At 37.6% G+C, this 18,164-nt stretch overlaps 2 non-coding genes and 1 pseudogene across 2 annotated transcripts; 1 reads left to right on the forward strand and 2 right to left on the reverse strand.

The window, feature by feature from the left end:
* Positions 1-18,164, reverse strand: part of LOC148555543 (uncharacterized) — a 193,399-nt pseudogene that overhangs the window by 12,139 nt on the left and 163,096 nt on the right.
* On the forward strand, positions 4,554-4,661 carry LOC148555544 (small nucleolar RNA R71). Its single transcript, XR_015888226.1, has one exon. It is a non-coding gene; the product is annotated as a small nucleolar RNA R71 (small nucleolar RNA).
* On the reverse strand, positions 16,855-16,962 carry LOC148555545 (small nucleolar RNA R71). Its single transcript, XR_015886922.1, has one exon. It is a non-coding gene; the product is annotated as a small nucleolar RNA R71 (small nucleolar RNA).

Below are 18,164 nucleotides of genomic sequence, written 5' to 3' on the forward strand. Positions count from 1 at the left end.
GCATAAAACTAATCAAAGATCAGCTCCAAAGATGATAGTAAAAAGTTCTATTTATACTAAACTAGTTACTAGGGTTACAGAAATGAGTAAATGATGCAGAAATCTACTTCCGGGCCCACTTGGTGTGTGCTTGGGCTGAGCATTGAAGCTTTCACGTGCAGAGGTCTTTCTTGGAGTTAAACGCCAGTTTGTAACCTATTTTTGGCATTTAACTCTGCTTTGCAACCTGTTTCTGGCGTTTAACTCCAGAATAGGGCAGAAGGCTGGCGTTGAACGCCAGTTTGCATCATCTAAACTCGGACAAAATATGGACTATTATATATTGCTGGAAATCCCTGGATGTCTACTTTCCAACGCAATTGAGAGCGCACCATTTGGACTCTTGTAGCTCCAGAAAATCTACTTTGAGTGCAGGGAGGTCAGAATCTAACAGCATCTGCAATCCTTCTTCAAGCTCTGAATCTGATTTTTGTTCAAGTCCCTCAATTTCAGCCAGAAAATACCTGAAATCACAGAAAAACACACAAACTCATAGTAAATTCCAAAAATGTGATTTTTATTTAAAAACTAATAAAAATATACTAAAAACTAACTAAATCATACTAAAAACTATCTAAAAACAATGCCAAAAAGCGTATAAATTATCCGCTCATCACAACACCAAACTTAAATTGTTGCTTGTCCCCAAGCAACTGAAAATCAAATAGGATAAAAAGAAGAGAATATACTATAAATTCCAAAATATCAATGAAACTTAGCTCCAATCAGATGAGCGAGACTAGTAGCTTTTTGCCTCTGAACAGTTTTGGCATCTCACTTTATCCCTTGAAGTTCAGAATGATTGGCATCTATAGGAACTCAGAATTCAGATAGTGTTATTGATTCTCCTAGTTCAGTATTTTGATTCTTGAACACAGCTACTTTATGAGTCTTGGCCGTGGCCCTAAGCACTTTGTTTTCCAGTATTACCACCAGATATAAAAATGCCACAAACACATAACTGGGTGAACCTTTTCAGATTGTGACTCAGCTTTGCTAGAGTCCCCAATTAGAGGTGTCCAGGGTTCTTAAGCACACTCTTCTTTTTGCTTTGGACCTTGACTTTAACTGCTCAGTCTCAAGTTTTCACTTGACACCTTCACGCCACAAGCACATGGTTAGGGACAGCTTGGTTTAGCCGCTTAGGCCAGGATTTTATTCCTTTGGGCCCTCCTATCCATTAATGCTCAGAGCCTTGTATCCTTTTTACCCTTGCCTTTTGGTTTTAAGGGCTATTGGCTTTTTGCTCTTGCCTTTTGGTTTTAAGAGCTTTTGGCTTTTTCTGCTTGCTTTTTCTTTTTCTTTTTTTTTGCCATTTTTTCTTTTCTTTTTTTTCTGTAAGCTTTTGTATTCACTGCTTTTTCTTGCTTCAAGAATCAATTTTATGATTTTTTAGATTATCAATAACATTTCTCCTTTTCATTATTCTTTCAAGAGCCAACATATTTAACATTCATAAACAGAAATTCAAAAGACATATGCATTGTTCAAGCATTCATTCAGAAAACAAAAAGTATTGTCACCACATCAAAATAATTAAACTAATTTCTAGGATGAATTCGAAATTCATGTACTTCTTGTTCTTTTGTAATTAAAACATTTTTCATTTAAGAATGGTGATGGATTCATAGGACATTCATAGCTTTAAGACATAGACACTTAAATACTAATGATCATGTAATAAGACACAAACATAAACATAAAGCATAGTAAACGAAAACAGAGAAAAATAAATAGACAAAGAGATTAAGGAACGGGTCCACCTTAGTGAGGGTGGCGTCTTCCTCTTCTTGAAGAACCAATGGTGCTCTTGAGCTCCTCTATGTCTCTTCCTTGCCTTTGTTGCTTCATCCCTAGTGATTTTGGTGCTCCTATCCTTAGTTGCTCCCAATAGTTGTGTGGAGGAAAATGTATCCCTTGAGGTATCTCAGGGATTTCTTGGTGAGGGAATTCCTCATGCTCTTGTTGAGGTCCATGAGTGGGCTCTCTTGTTGTGTAGTCAAATGCTCTACCACTGAGCTATGGACCCTTGAGATGAATCTCTCCATCTCCCATGACTCAGAGGTGGAAGCAATTGCCTTCCCTTTCTTCTTTCTTGAGGTTTCTCTGGCCTTAGGTGCCATAAATGGTTATGGAAAAACAAAAAGCAATGCTTTTACCACGCCAAACTTAAAAGGTTTGCTCGTCCTCGAGAAAAAGAAAAAAGAAAGTAGTAGAAGAAGAAGAAAATGGAGGAGATAGAGGGAGAAGGTGTATTCGGCCAAGGGGGAGAAGTGGTGGTTGTAATGTGTGAAAATGGAGTAGTGTTGAGGGGTTTATATAGGGGTGGGGTGGAGGTGATTGGTGAAGGGTATTTGAGGAAGAGAGTTATGAAAAGGTGTGAAGAGGAGAGAAGAAGAGGTGGGATAGGTAGGGATCCTGTGGGGTCCACAGATCCAGTGGGGTCAAGGACTTAGCATCCCTGCTCTAATAAGGCGTGCAAAATGCCCTTAGAGTGCATGTCTGGCGTTAAACGCCAGCTTGCTGCTTGTTTCTGGCGCTTAATGCCACTTCCATGCTCTGTTCTGGCGTTAAACGCCAGTCTGGTGCTTGTTTCTGGCATTAAATGCCAGTTTGATGCTTTTTACTGGCATTTAAACACCAGTAAGTTCTTCCTCCAGGGTGAGCTATTTTTTTATGCTATTTTCATTCTGTTTTTGATTATTCAGTAGTTTTTGTGACTTCACATGATCATCAACCTAAAGAAAACATAAAATAGAAATGGAAAATAATTAAATATAGTTAAATAACATTGGGTTGCCTCCCAACAAGCGCTTCTTTAACGTCAATAGCTTGACAGTGAGCTCTCATGGAGCCTCACAGATATTCAGAGCATTGTTGGGACCTTCCAACACCAAACTTAGAGTTTGAATGTGGGGGTTAAACACCAAACTTAGAGTTTAACTGTGGGGACTTTGGTTGACTCTGTAGTGAGAGAAGCTTTTCATGCTTCCTCTCCATGGTTACAGAAGGAGAACCTTGAGTTTTAAATACAAGGTAGTCCTCATTCAGTTGAAGGACCAACTCTCCTCTGTCCACATCAATCACAGCTCTTGCTGTGGCTAGGAAGGGTCTTCCAAGGATGATGGATTCATCCTCATCCTTCCCAGTGTCTAGGATTATGAAATCAGCAGGGATGTAAAGGCCTTCAACCTTTACTAACACGTCCTCTACTAGTCCATAAGCCTATTTTCTTGAGTTGTCTGCCATCTCTAATGAGATTCTGGCAGCTTGCACCTCAAAGATCCCAAGTTTCTCCATTACAGAGAGTGGCATTAAGTTTATTCCTGACCCCAGGTCACACAGAGCCTTCTCAAAGGTCATGGTGCCTATGTTACAGGGAATTAGGAATTTACCAGGATCCTGTTTCTTTTGAGGTAATATCTGCCTGTCCAATGCATTTAGTTCATTGGTGAGCAAGGGAGGTTCATTTTCCCAAGTCTCATTACCAAATATATTGGCATTCAGCTTCATGATTGCACCAAGGTACTTAGCAACTTGCTCTTCAATAATGTCTTCATCTTCTTTAGAGGAAGAATACTCATCAGAGCTCATGAAGGGCAGAAGCAAGTTGAATAGAATCTCTGTGGTATCTGTATGAGCCTCAGATTCCTTCAGGTCCTCATTGAGGAACCCCTTATTGGTCACTGAACGTCCCAGGAGGTCTTCCTCACTAGGATTCACGTCCTTCTCCTCCTCTCTGGGTTTGGCCACACAAAGTAAAGTAATGGCCTTGCACTCTCTTTTTGGATTCTCTTATGTATTGCTTGGGAGAGTACTAGGAGGAGTTTCAGTGACTCTTTTACTCAGCTGGCCCACTTGTGCCTCTAAATTTATAATGGAGGACCTTGTTTCATTCATGAAACTTAGAGTGGCCTTAGATAGATCAGAGACTATATTTGCTAAGCTAGATGTATTCTGCTCAAAATTCTCTGTCTGTTGCTGAGTGGATGATGGAAAAGGCTTGCTATTGCTAAACCTGTTTCTTCCACCATTATTAAAGCCTTGTTGAGGCTTTTGTTGATCCTTCCATGAAAAATTTGGATGATTCCTCCATGAGGGATTATAGGTGTTTCCATAGGATTCTCCCATGTAATTCACCTTTGCTATTGCAAGGTTCTCAGGATCATAAGCTTCTTCTTCAGAAGATGCCTCTTGAGTACTGTTGGATACAGCATGCAATCCATTCAGACTCTGAGAAATTATATTGACTTGCTGAGTCAATATTTTATTCTGAGCCAATATGGCATTCAGAGTATCAATTTCAAGAACTCCCTTCCTCTGAGGCATCCCATTACTCATAGGATTCCTTTCAGAAGTGTACATGAACTGGTTATTTGTAACCATGTCAATGAGTTCCTGAGCTTCTGCAGGCGTTTTCTTTATGTGAATGGATCCACCTGCAGAATGGTCCAATGACATCTTTGATAATTCAGACAGACCATCATAGAATATACCAGGATGGTCCATTCTTAAAGCATGTCAAAAGGACACTTTTTGGTCAGTTGATTGTATCTCTCCCAAGCTTCATAGAGGGATTCACCTTCTTTTTGTCTGAAGGTTTGAACATCCACTCTAAGCTTGCTAAGCTTTTGAGGAGGAAAGAACTTGGCTAAGAAAGCCGTGACCAGCTTATCCCAAGAGTTCAGGCTATCTTTAGGTTGAGAGTCCAACCATATTCTAGCGCTGTCTCTTACAGCAAACGGGAAAAGCATAAGCCTGTAGACCTCGGAGTCAACTCCATTGGTCTTAACAGTATCACAGATCTGCAAGAATTCAGTTAAGAACTAAAAAGGATCTTCTGAAGGAAGTCCATGAAACTTGCAGTTTTGTTGCATCAGAGAAACTAATTGAGGCTTTAGCTCAAAATTGTTTGCTCCAATGGCAGGGATTGAGATGCTTCTTCCATGTAAATTAGAATTTGGTGTAGTAAAGTCACCAAGCATCTTCCTTGCATTGTTATTATTTTTGGCCATGTCTCCTTCTTTTTCAAAAATTTCAGTCAGATTTTCTCTAGAGAGTTGTGCTTTAGCTTCCCTTAGCTTCCTCTTCAGAGTCCTTTCAGGTTCAGGATCAGCTTCAACAAGAATGTTCTTATCCTTGTTCCTGCTCATATGAAAAAGAAGAAAATAGAAAAGAAAATATGAAATCCTCTATGTCACAGTATAGAGATTCCTTATATTAGTATAAGAAGAGAAGGATGGAAGAAAGAAAAGAAAAGATAAGAATTCGAACACAGAGGAGAAGAGTTGGTTCGAATTTTTTCAGTAGAAGAGAAGTGTTAATAAATAAATAAATAATTAGAAGGAGATGAGAGATGGAAGAATTTGAAAATAAAATAAAAAATTTTTTTGTTTTTTAATTTAAAATTAAAGTTAAAATTCAAAAATTTAAAAAAGAAAAATCAAATTAAATCAAATTAAAATTTAAAACAAATAGTTAATTAAAAGAAATTTTGAAAAAGAGCAGAGGGATTTTCGAAAATAGGAAAGAGAAAAGTAGTTAGGTGGTTTTGAAAAAGATAAGAATCAAACAAAAAGATAGGATTAGTTTGAAAAAGATTTGAAAATCAATTTTAAAAAGATAAGAGGTTAGAAAAGATTTTGAAATTGATTTTGAAAAATATGTGATTGACATTTATTTTGAAAAAAAAGATTTGAAAAAGAAATTAAAAAAAAAGATTTGATTTTGAAACTTAAAGTTGATTACCTGACTAACAAGAAACAAAAAGATATGATTTTAAAATTTAAAGATTGAACCTTTCTTACTAGGCAAGTAACAAACTTAAATTTTTTTTTGAATCAATCACATTAATTGTTAGCATTAATTTTGAAAATATGAAATAGAAATAAGAAAAAGATTTTGAAAATAGATTTTGAAAATTTCGAAATTATGAAAGGAAAAATGAAAAAGATTTGATTTTTTGAAAAATATTTGAAAATTTTTTTTTGAAGATTTGATTTGACTCATAAGAAACAATTAAATTTAAAAACTTTTTGACTAAGTCAAACCAAATTTTCAAAAATTTATGAGAGAAAAAGGGAAAGATATTTTTTTGATTTTTGAATTTTTAATGAAGAAAGAGAAAAACATCAAAAAGATGCAAAACATAAAAATTTAAAATCAAAACTAATAATGCATGCAGGAACACTTTGAATGTCAAGATGAACACCAAGAACACTTTGAAGGTCAAGATGAACATCAAGAACATGTTTTTGAAAATTTTTAAGAAAAGAAAAATATGCAAGACACCAAACTTAGAAATTTTCAAACTTTAGACACTAACAAATTGAAAATGCATATGAAAAACAAGAAAAGACACCAACAAGAAAAATTTAAAGATCAAACAAAGAAATTCATCAAGAACAACTTGAAGATCATGAAGAACACATGCATGAATTTTTGAAAAATGCAAGAAAGTTTGAAAAATATGCAATTGACACCAAACTTACAATTTGACACAAGACTCAAATAAGAAACACAAAATTACTTTTGGTTTTATGATTTTATTAAAAAAATTTTTTTTGGTATTTTTTGAAAATTATTTTGGGAAAAACAAAAAAGAAGAAATTTTTTTTGTATTTTTCAAAAATAAGAAATAAAAATCTTAAAATTAAAATAAAATTACCTAATCTGAGCAACAAGATGAACCGTCAGTTGTCCAAACCCGAACAATCCCCGGCAACGGCGCCAAAAACTTGTTATGCAAAATTGTGATCGTTCATTCCTTGCTAACGGCGCTGAAAACTTAATACGCACGTTCATAATCTTAGTTCTTTGTCACAACTTTGCACAACTAACCAACAATTGCACTGGGTCATCCAAGTAATAAACCTTACGTGAGTATGATACACGGAAAACTTGTCTCATAACAAATTTCCTTCGGCAAGTGTACCGAATTTGTCGTCAAGTAAAAACTCACAATAGAGTGAGGTCGAATCCCACAGGGATTGATTGATCAAGCAACTTTTTAATTAGAGGAATGTTCTAGTTGAGCGAATCAGAATTTGAGTTGAGAATTGCAGAAAATTAAATGGCGGGAAAGTAAATAACAGAAAAGTAAATGCTAGAAATAAGAGCTGAATGTAGATGACGGAAAGTAAATTGCAGAATCTTAAAAGGGAATGGGGAAATTGCTCATAAAAGTAAACGACAGAAATTAAAGAGAATGGGTAAGATCAAAAATGGGGGGTTCATTGGGCTCAGGAGATGTTGCATTCTCCGGATCAATTTCATTTTCATCTCTTCCTCAATCAATGCACTCATTGATCTCCTTGGCAATCTTAAGTGATCAAATTACAATTTCTTGTAATTCAATCTCTCAAATCTTGATCAATAGCCAATTCCTTGGTCAATTGCTCATGAGAAGAGATAAAGTATGGTCACTGATTATACCACATGCATTTCCCAAATCAAGTGTTGAGAGGATTATAGTCACATATCCATCCAAACCCAATTTGGTCCAGCATGAGAAAGCATTTCTAGCATGATCTCTTCATTCCTCTTTCAAGGTTTAGAAGAGATCCAAGTTTGAATAGCTTCTTTTCTAAGATAACTACCAAATTGGATGAAGATCGAAAGCTTTCAAGTAAAATCAAGAGAAAAGATAGAAGAAGAATAATGAAAACTAGTATTGATCCATCAAATTACAACAGAGCTCCCTAACCCAATGAAAGGGGTTTAGTTGTTCATAGCTCTGAAAAATGAAAACAAAGATGGAGAATACATGATGAAACTAGAAGTGCAGAGAAAGTAAAATACAGAGAGTAGTTCTATGCCAAGAGGCTCCCTATAATTTCCAACTCCCCAATTTAATTCAAAGCTACTCCTATATATACTACTCTTCTGTTCTTCTAGTTGGCTCTTCAAGTCTTGGGTATGGGCCTTTGGATCTTGAGTTTGAAGCAGTTCTCTTCTTCATTGGGCTTGGCTTTACTTGCAGAGAGAAAGTGTGAAGTGGGCAGAGACTTTAGCTCAGGACGTTAGTGGTGTTAACGTTCAGTGAGAATATGGGTTCGAGAACGTTAGTGACAATCACCTTTTTCACTAACGTTCCTCACCAAAGTAAGAGCCACGTTAACTTCAACGTTAGTGGCACAAACATTGCAACTAACGTTGCCTCTATGCCCTTCGCACACGTTACTGGGACTTACCTTTCCCAGTAACGTTGAGAAGTCTCCCCCTTCCTTACGTTAGAGTCCACGTTAACTTAGTTAACGTGGCTCTTTTAACGTAGTCTTGAAAACCTTCGAGAACGTTAGTGACACTTACCATTGTCACTAACGTTCCAATGTGCCCCTATTTCTCACGTTAGAGTCCACGTTAACTAGGTTAACGTGGCTTCTAACGTGGCCATGCTAGCCATCTCCAACGTTAGTGACAAAGTTGAGTGTCACTAACGTTGGCTCATCATTCCCTTATCCACGTTAGCTTCCACATTAACTAAGTTAACGTGGGAGTTAACGTGGCTCATAGTGGCTTGTGTGGGCTCATTCCAACGTTAGTGACAACGTTGGGTGTCACTAACGTTGGCGATCACCTCCCTTCTTTACGTTAACTTCCACGTTAACTAAGTTAACGTGGGAGTTAACGTGGCTTATTGGGGCTTGTGTGGGTTCCTTCCAACGTTAGTGACAATGTTTGGTGTCACTAACGTTGTCGAACACCTTGTTTCTTCACGTTAGCTTGCACGTTAACTAGGTTAACGTGGGGGTTAACGCGGCTTATTGTGACTTGGCCAACATTAGTGATAAAGTTGAATCTCACTAACGTTGGCTTCCCCTTTACTTCTCAATGTTAGAGGCCACGTTAACTAAGTTAACGTGGCAACTAACGTGGCCACTTATGAGCTTGGTCCAACGTTAGTGATAATGTTAAGTGTCACTAACGTTGGCTCCATTTCCTTTCTTTCACGTTAGAGTTCATGTTAACTTAGTTAACGTGACTCTTAACGTGGGGAATGATGGCTTCGAGAGCGTTATTGGCAATTACTTTTCTCATTAACTTTGCAAGTTACTCCCATTCCACGTTAGTGTTAACGTTAGTGTAACTAACGTAGCCACTAATGTGGTTCTTCTTTGCTTCCTTTGTCCTGAAATCAAGCAATAAAGTGCATCAAAGTTCTAGTCCAAGTCATGGGAAATGCAACATCCAATTTGTCCTTAAATTTATGCAAAATCCTCATGAAATCATGTAAAGTGCACAATGTATGCTTGAATCAAGATGTAAGTGAATATCTACCCAAAACTAGCTTATTTCCTAAGGAAATGCATGAAACTACCCTAAAAACAGTAAAGAAAAGGTCAGTGAAACTGGCCAAAATGCCCTGGCATCACAACACCAAACTTAAAGCTTGCTTGTCCCTAAGCAAGTACTGGAACAAGAGAATGATGAATGGAATGCCAAGAGAAATGAGTCATTCTTGTGGAAGTCATGTCCCTGGTTTTATGGTGGTTTCATGCATAGCAACTTAGGTTCATTCCTGGCTTTCAGACCTTTATCATGTCCTAGAATACTCACTGTGATTGCATCCCATGAGACTTTTATTCATTGATCCTTTTGTTGTTATTTCAGAGCTTATTTTTGTTCTTAAGATAAGTGCTCTGTAAGGGGGAAACTCTTTAAAATAAGCTTTCAGCCAACACTCCCGAACCAGTTGGTTCAAGGTGCTAGGTCTTGAAGCACCCCTAAGGACTTACTTGCTCAAGTCTCTCCCCCATACATACACACCACAGGCACATAGTTTATTTATTTTCTTTTCTTGAGACTTTGGTGTCCAGCACCTCTTTGGGTTACTAAATGCTCTGTATTGAGGGTTGCTCTTGATAGTGGACTTTCAGCTGATAATCCCGAGTTAGTTAACCCAAGTTACCAAGTGATAAGGCACCCCTAAGAGCTTATTCATCCAAGTAGATCCCTCACACAGGAGCACCACAGACACATGCCTCAAGATTAAAACCATTGGTGCCTAGCCTTATTGCTTACTCTTTTTCTTTTATTTTTCAACCTTTATTGTTCTTTCCCCTTTTCTTATTAGGATCTTCTTATTTAGCTAGTCTCATGGGGTGTTCCTCAAGCACAGTATTCATGACAGATAGTTGTCCTCCCACCTTCTGGTTGAACCAACTTAGCTAACTTATGATCACACCATAAACTCATGAACTTACTCCATAGTATGAACTCCTCTCTGGTCTTTAAAAATACTCATTCTCTTTTCATTTGATTTAAAGGGACGAACATACAAGTAAGCAAAGTAAGGATGCAGTGACATAAAAACTAGTAAACATAGACCTCTTCAACACAAAAACTTAAAAGACAGAATTTAAAAAGGTTCAAACTATTATGGAAGCATGTTCTTTCATACAAGATCTTCCTTATTCAAAGCATAGAAAAAGATGGACCAAAGAAGGAACTCCACCACCTTTTACTCATGTGGTTGCCCATGCTCTCCTCCTTGCTTGTCCTCCTTGTGTCCCTCTTGATTGCTCGTACTCCCACTCCCTTTGCTTTTTCCAATCAGCTTCTTCCAGAAACCACCATCTTCCATCTTCTTCTTGAGTGTTTCCTTCTGCTGTTTCACCCTCCTTTCTTCTTGTTCTACAAAATCTTTTTGGACCTCATCATATGTAGGGATGGCATAGTGTAGATGATGCATATTACTAGACATATAGTTCAACTTGGCTTGAGTGTTTACGTTGAACTCCTCCCTATGTAGTTGCCGTCCTTCATTAAGTACAGTGAACTCATTGAATGCTTTCATCTGAGCTATTTGTCGCTGATTGAGTTCCTGCAAATGCTTATCTTGATGTTCTTGCCTCTCAGTAACTTGGTGGATGGCTTGAGTGAGCTGGGAGTATTGTTCCTGTTGCTGCTCCATTTGTTGTTTTTGCCACTCTTCTTGTTGGCTCATCCAGTTGGACTGAAGGTTTAGTATTTGCTCTTGTCCTTCCATATGTCTCATCCCCAGATCTTCAATGGCCCTTAGAAGGTGATTCATATTCAAGTTGGCTGGGTCATGCTGCTCTTCTTGTTGATATTCTTCTTGATGAGGCTCCTCTTGGTGGGCTCCTTCTTTCGCTTTTAGCTTCCCTATTTGTGGCCTTCTTTGTTGCTGAGCAGGTGTAGTATAGACAAGACGCTGGATTGTAACTAGCCTCCCAGGGTTCACCCAGTCTGGATTGCTATCCTCGAAGACCACCTTAGCCTTTGAACATAGTCTGAGAATAGTGCTGGGGTACCAAAGCTTGGCACCCGAATCAGCCTTCTCAGCTGACTCTTGAATCCCTTCAGCTATGAGTTCATGCACATTGATTTCTCCACCTTGTACTAGGCAATGTACCATAGTCGCTCGATTAATATTGACCTCTGAATTATTTGCAGCTGGGAGGATGGACCTCCTTACGAGTTCAAACCACCCTTTGGCTTCCGAGCTAAGGTCTCCCCTCTTGATGAACCAAGGTCTTCCATCTGCATACCTCTCCCAATCAGCTGCTATGACACAGATGTCAGTCACGATTTCTGTGAGCTCATCATTGTCAGAGCTCTTACTTATCCTTGCATGATAACTGGGCTCATCAAAATGTGGTGATTTCAAGTGAAGAGTTCTTGTTATAGCATTTAGGCTGAAGTCTACCTCCTTTCCTCTTACATAGCTTTTAAAGGTTGGGGCCCTAGTTTTATCTTCTCTAACCACATTTGCATAGAACTCTTTGATGAGGTTTGCATTGATCTTCCCCTCTGGATTAGTGAGCCTTTGCCACCCTCTTTGTTCAATTTTCTCCCGAATCTGTGGGCACTCGTCTTCATTGATTTGGAAGGTTAACTCAGGCAGTATCTTCTTGATCTTGATCCTTTCAAATTCTTGTTCATGGAAGGCAGTTTTGAATCTCTTCTCATCGAAAGGAATGTTCTCCATTGGTTCCTTCCTCTTTTACCTCTTGGAACTTGATGATGCCATGAATTAGAGTTGTTGTTAGAGGGGATTGGAAGGTAAGGATAGATGAAAAATTTGGTTGGTTAAGACGAGGTGTGATGAAGGGGTTTTGGATGTCGAAAGTGTGAAGTGTTGAGAGTGGGAATTTGAATGTGAGGGGTAAGTATGCACTAGAACTCATTTATATAGGGAGATTATGAGTGAGTGGAGGGTGTGGATTGATGGAATGGTTGCTTGATGGACGGTTGGGGTTGTGCATGGAGAAAGGACAAGGATCATCACTTTATGAGGGTTATTGGTTCGGTCTTCAAGAGTCTCCTTTCTTCAATGTTGCATGGTAACATTTTCCAATGCATTTCTTCTTGAGACAAGTGTGTATTTTCTCTTCATAAAGTGGCCGAACCTTTCTCATTTAATTTTCCAATCAATCTCCTTCAATGCTCCTCTCCTTTTCCCTATAAAGATCAAATAAGAAAAGTAAGAATTAATATCATACAAAAAAAGAAAGTTACAATTTATGGCTAGAATAATAAAAAGAAGAAAAGATTTTTGTTTATTCATGAACTTCAACTAACTAACTAACTGTGTAACCTTATATGCACATTGGTGGCTGATGAGCGGATAATTTATATGCTTTTTGACATTGTTTTTAGTACGTTTTTAGTAGGATCTAGTTACTTTTAGGGATGTTTTCACTAGTTTTTATGTTAAATTCACATTTCTGGACTTTACTATGAGTTTGTGTGTTTTTCTGTGATTTCAGGTATTTTCTGGCTGAAATTGAGAGACTTGACCAGAAATCAGATTCAGAGGTTGAAGAAGGACTGCTGATGCTGTTGGATTCTGACCTCCCTGCACTCAAAGTGGATTATCTGGAGCTACAGAACTTGAAATGGCGCACTTCCAATTGCGTTGGAAAGTAGACATCCAGGGCTTTCCAGAAATATATAATAGTCCATACTTTGGCTAAGAATAGATGACGTAAACTGGCGTTCAACGCCAACTTTCTGCCCAAATCTGGCATCTAGCGCCAGAAAAGGAGCCAAAACCAGAGTTGAACGCCCAAACTGGCACAAAAGCTGGCATTCAACTCCAAGAAAGACCTCTACACATGCAACACTCAAGCCCAGCCTAAGCACACACCAAGTGGGCCCCGGAAGTGGATTTATGCATCAATTACTTACTCATGTAAACCCTAGTGACTAGTTTATTATAAATAGGACCTTTTACTATTGTATTAGACATCTGGGAACGCATAGTTCTTAGACCATGGGGGCTGGCCTCTCGGCCATGCCTGGACCTTTCACTTATGTATTTTCAACGGTAGAGTTTCTACACTCCATAGATTAAGGTGTGGAGCTTTGCTGTTCCTCAAAGATAAATGCAAAGTACTACTGTTTTCCATTCAATTCATCTTATTTCGCTTCTAAGATATCCATTCGCACCCAAGAACGTGATGAAGGTGATGATTATGTGTGACGCTCATCATCCTTCTCCCTTATGAACGCGTGCCTGACAAACACTTCTGTTCTACATGAAATAAGCTAGAATGAATATCTCTTAGATCTCCTAACCGGAATCTTTGTGGCGTAAGCTAGAATGATGGCGGCATTCAAGAGAATCCGGAAGGTCTAAACCTTGTCTGTGGTATTCCGAGTAGGATTTAATGATTGAATGACTGTGACGAGCTCCTAACTCGCGATTGCAGGGCGTTAGTGACAGACGCAAAAGGATAGTAAATCCTATTCCAGCATGATCGAGAACCGACAGATGAATAGCCGTGCCGTGACAGGGTGCGTGAGCATATTATTCACTGAGAGGATAAGATGAAGCCATTGGCAAGGGTGATGCCTCCAGATGATTAGCCGTGCCGTGACAGGGCATTGGATCATTTTCCCGAGAGATGACCGAAAGTAGCCATTGACAGTGGTGATGTATCATATAAAGCCAGCCATGGAAAGGAGTAAGACTGATTGGATGAAGATAGCAGGAAAGCAAAGGTTCAGAGGAACAAAAAACATCTCCATTCGCTTATCTGAAATTCCTACCAATGATTTACATAAGTATCTATATCCCTATTTTATTATATAATATTCGAAAACACCATTATCACTTTATATCCGCCTGACTGAGATTTGCAAGGTGACCATAGCTTGCTTCATACCAACAATCTCCGTGGGATTCGACCCTTACTCACGTAAGGTATTACTTGGACGACCCAGTGCACTTGCTGGTTAGTTGTATCGAAGTTGTGAACCATGGTATTGGCACCATGTTCTTGGCGCCATTGCCTGGGAAAGAAAGAGCCATGAATTTTACATCATTAAAGTGTAATCACGATTACGCGTACCAAGTTGCTCACGTTGCCAGGGATTGTTCGAGCCTGGACATCACAATTTCGTGCACCATGTTTTTGGCGCCGTTGCCGGGGATTGTTCGAGTTTGGACAACTGACGGTTCATCCTGTTGCTCAGATTAGGTAATTTTCTTCTTATTTTCTTTTCAAAAAAAAAATTTTTCAAAAATCTTTCAAAAAAAAAAAATTTTCCTTTATTTTCGAAAAATAAAAATAAAAATGTTTTCAGAAATTTTTTTTTATCCAAAATTTTTAAGAATGAATTTTAGTGTTTCAGGAAGCATGTTGAAGCCTAGCTGGCTGTAAAGCCATGTCTATTCCTTTGGGAATGAGTATGTCAGGCATGTCATATCTGAATTACATGCTAAAGCTTGGCTGGCCATTGGCCATGTCTAGTGTTTTGGACCGGAGCTTTCATTGAAGGCTTGGCTGGCTAGTAAGCCATGTCTAATTCTTGGACTGAAGCTTTAGACTAAGAATGCAAGATTCCTGGAATTCATATTAAAAATTTTGGAATCCTTATTTTCCTTTTTCAATTAATTTTCGAAAAATACCAAAAAAAATTAGAAAATCATAAAAATCAAAAAATATTTTTTGTGTTTCTTGTTTGAGTCTTGAGTCATGTTATAAGTTTGGTGTCAATTGCATGTGCATCCTGCATTTTTCGAAAATTTCATGCATTCATAGTGTTCTTCATGATCTTCAAGTTGTTCTTGGTAAGTCTTCTTGTTTGATCTTGATGATTTTTTATTTTGTGTCTTTTCATGTTTTTCATATGCATTCTTGAATTCTTAGTGTCTAAGCATTAAAGAATTCTAAGTTTTGGTGTCTTGCATGTTTTCTTTGCATTAAAATTTTTCAAAATATGTTCTTGATGTTCATCTTGACATTCAAAGTGTTCTTGGTATTCATCTTGACATTCATAGCATTCTTGCATGCATTCATTGTTTTGATCTAAAAATTTCATGCATTGCATCTTTTTAGTGTTTTTCTATTGCATCATAAAAATTCAAAAATAAAAAAAATATATATATCTTTCCCTTTTTCTCTCATCAAATTCGAAAATTTGAGTTGACTTTTTCAAAATTTTTTAAAATCAAGTTGTTTCTTATGAGTCAAATCAAATTTTCAATTTGAAAATCTTATCTTTTTCAAAATCTTTTTCAAAAATCAAATCTTTTTCAAAATTCTTAGTTATTTTCGAAAATTTCAAAAATATTTTTCAAAAATCTTTTTCTTATTTTTATATCAAATTTTCGAAAATAACATAATCAATTAATGTTTTGATTCAAAAAATTTGAAGTTTGTTACTTGCTTGTTAAGAAAGATTCAAACTTTAAGTTCTAGAATCATATCTTGAGATTTCTTATGAATCAAGTCATTAATTAAGATTTTAAAAATCAAATCTTTTTCAAAACTAATTTCTAAAATATCTTCTTATCTTACCTTTTTCAAAAAAAATATCTTTTCAAAATATCTTTTCTAACTTCCTAACTTCTTATCTTTTCAAAATTTGTTTCAACTAACTAACTAACTTTTTGTTTGTTTCTTAACTTTTTCAAAACTACCTAACTAACTCTCTCTCTCTAATTTTCAAAAATATCTTCCCTCTTTTTCAAAAATTTCTTTTTAATTAACTAATTATTCTTATTTTTATTTTTAATTTCAAAAAAAAAATTTCGAAAATTACTAACATTTTTTCAAAAACCATTTTCGAAAATCACTAACTCTTTTTCAAAAATATTTTCGAAAATTCTCCCTCTCCCATCTCATTCTATTTATTCATTCATATCCTAACATCTCATCTCACATCTCTGCCATCCTCACAGTTGTGTTTCTTTCTTTACATCACACTCTTTGTCCCCCTCTTTTCTTTCACTCACAAAGGAATCCCTATACTGTGGTATAAAGGAATTCTATTATTATTATTTTTCTGTGCCCTCTTCTTTGTCATATGAGCAGGAGCAAGGACAAGAACATTCTTGTGGAAGCAGATCCAGAACCTGAAAGGACTCTAAAAAGGAAACTAAGAGAAGCTAAAATACAACAATCCAGAGATAACCTTTCAGAAATTTTTGAACAGGCAGAGGAGATGGCAGCCGAAAATAATAATAATGTAAGGAAGATGCTTGGTGACTTTACTGCACCTAATTCCAATTTACATGGAAGAAGCATCTCCATTCCTGCCATTGGAGCAAACAACTTTGAGCTGAAACCTCAATTAGTTTCTCTGATGCAGCAGAACTGCAAGTTTCATGGACTTCCATCTGAAGATCCTTTTCAGTTCTTAACTGAATTCTTGCAGATATGTGATACTGTTAGGACTAATGGAGTAGATCCTGAAGTCTACAGGCTCATGCTTTTCCCTTTTGCTGTAAGAGACAGAGCTAGATTATGGTTGGATTCTCAACCCAAAGACAGCCTGAACTCTTGGGATAAGCTGGTCACGGCTTTCTTAGCCAAGTACTTTCCTCCTCAAAAGCTGAGCAAGCTTAGAGCTGATGTTCAAACCTTCAGACAGAAAGAAGGTGAATCCCTCTATGAAGCTTGGGAAAGATACAAGCAGTTGACCAAAAAGTGTCCTTCTGACATGCTTTCAGAATGGACCATCCTGGATATATTATATGATGGTTTATCTGAGCTATCAAAGATGTCACTGGACACTTCTGCAGGTGGATCCATTCACCTAAAGAAAACGCCTGCAGAAGCTCAAGAACTCATTGACATGGTTGCTAATAACCTGTTCATGTACAGTTCTGAAAGGAATCCTGTGAGTAATGGGACGCCTATGAATAAGGGAGTTCTTGAAGTTGATACTCTGAATGCCATATTGGCTCAGAATAAAATATTGACTCAGCAAGTCAATATGATCTCTCAGAGTCTGCATGGAATGCAAGCTGCATCCAACAGTACTCAAGAGGCTTCTTATGAAGAAGAAGCTTATGATCCTGAGAACCCTGCAATAGCAGAGGTGAATTACTTAGGTGAACCTTATGGAAACACCTATAACTCATCATGGAGAAATCATCCAAATTTCTCATGGAAGGATCAAAAGCCTCAACAAGGCTTTAATAATGGTGGAAGAAACAGGTTTAGCAATAGCAAGCCTTTTCCATCATCCACTCAGCAACAGACAGAGAACTCTGAACAAAATACTTCTAATTTAGCAAACTTAGTCTCTGATCTATCTAAGGCCACTGTAAGTTTCATGAATGAAACAAGATCTTCCATTAGAAATCTGGAAGCACAAGTGGGCCAGCTGAGTAAAAGGATCACTGAAATCCCTCCTAGTACTCTTCCAAGCAATACAGAAGAGAATCCAAAAGGAGAGTGCAAGGCCATTGACATAAGCACCATGGCCGAACCTGTGAGGAGAGGAGAGGACGTGAATCCCAAGGAGGAAGACCTCCTGGGACGTCCAGTGATCAATAAGGAGCTTCCCTCTGAGGAACCAAAGGACTCTGAGGCTCATCTAGAGACCATAGAGATTCCATTGAACCTCCTTATGCCCTTCATAAGCTCTAATGAGTATTCCTCTTCTGAAGAGAATGAGGATGTTACTAAAGAGCAAACTGCCAAGTTTCTTGGTGCAATCATGAAGCTGAATGCCAAATTATTTGGCATTGATACTTGGGAAGTTGAACTTCCCTTGTTTATCAATAAACTAAGTGATCTGGATCAACTGACATTGCCTCAGAAGAGACAGGATCCTGGAAAGTTCATAATACCCTGTACCATAGGCACCATGATCTTTAAGGCTCTGTGTGACCTTGGTTCAGGAATAAACCTCATGCCCCT

The sequence above is a fragment of the Arachis ipaensis genome, chromosome B6, assembly GCF_059453495.1.
Source record: "Arachis ipaensis isolate K30076 ecotype BB chromosome B6, ASM5945349v1, whole genome shotgun sequence".
In the NCBI taxonomy this organism is placed as follows: domain Eukaryota; kingdom Viridiplantae; phylum Streptophyta; class Magnoliopsida; order Fabales; family Fabaceae; genus Arachis; species Arachis ipaensis.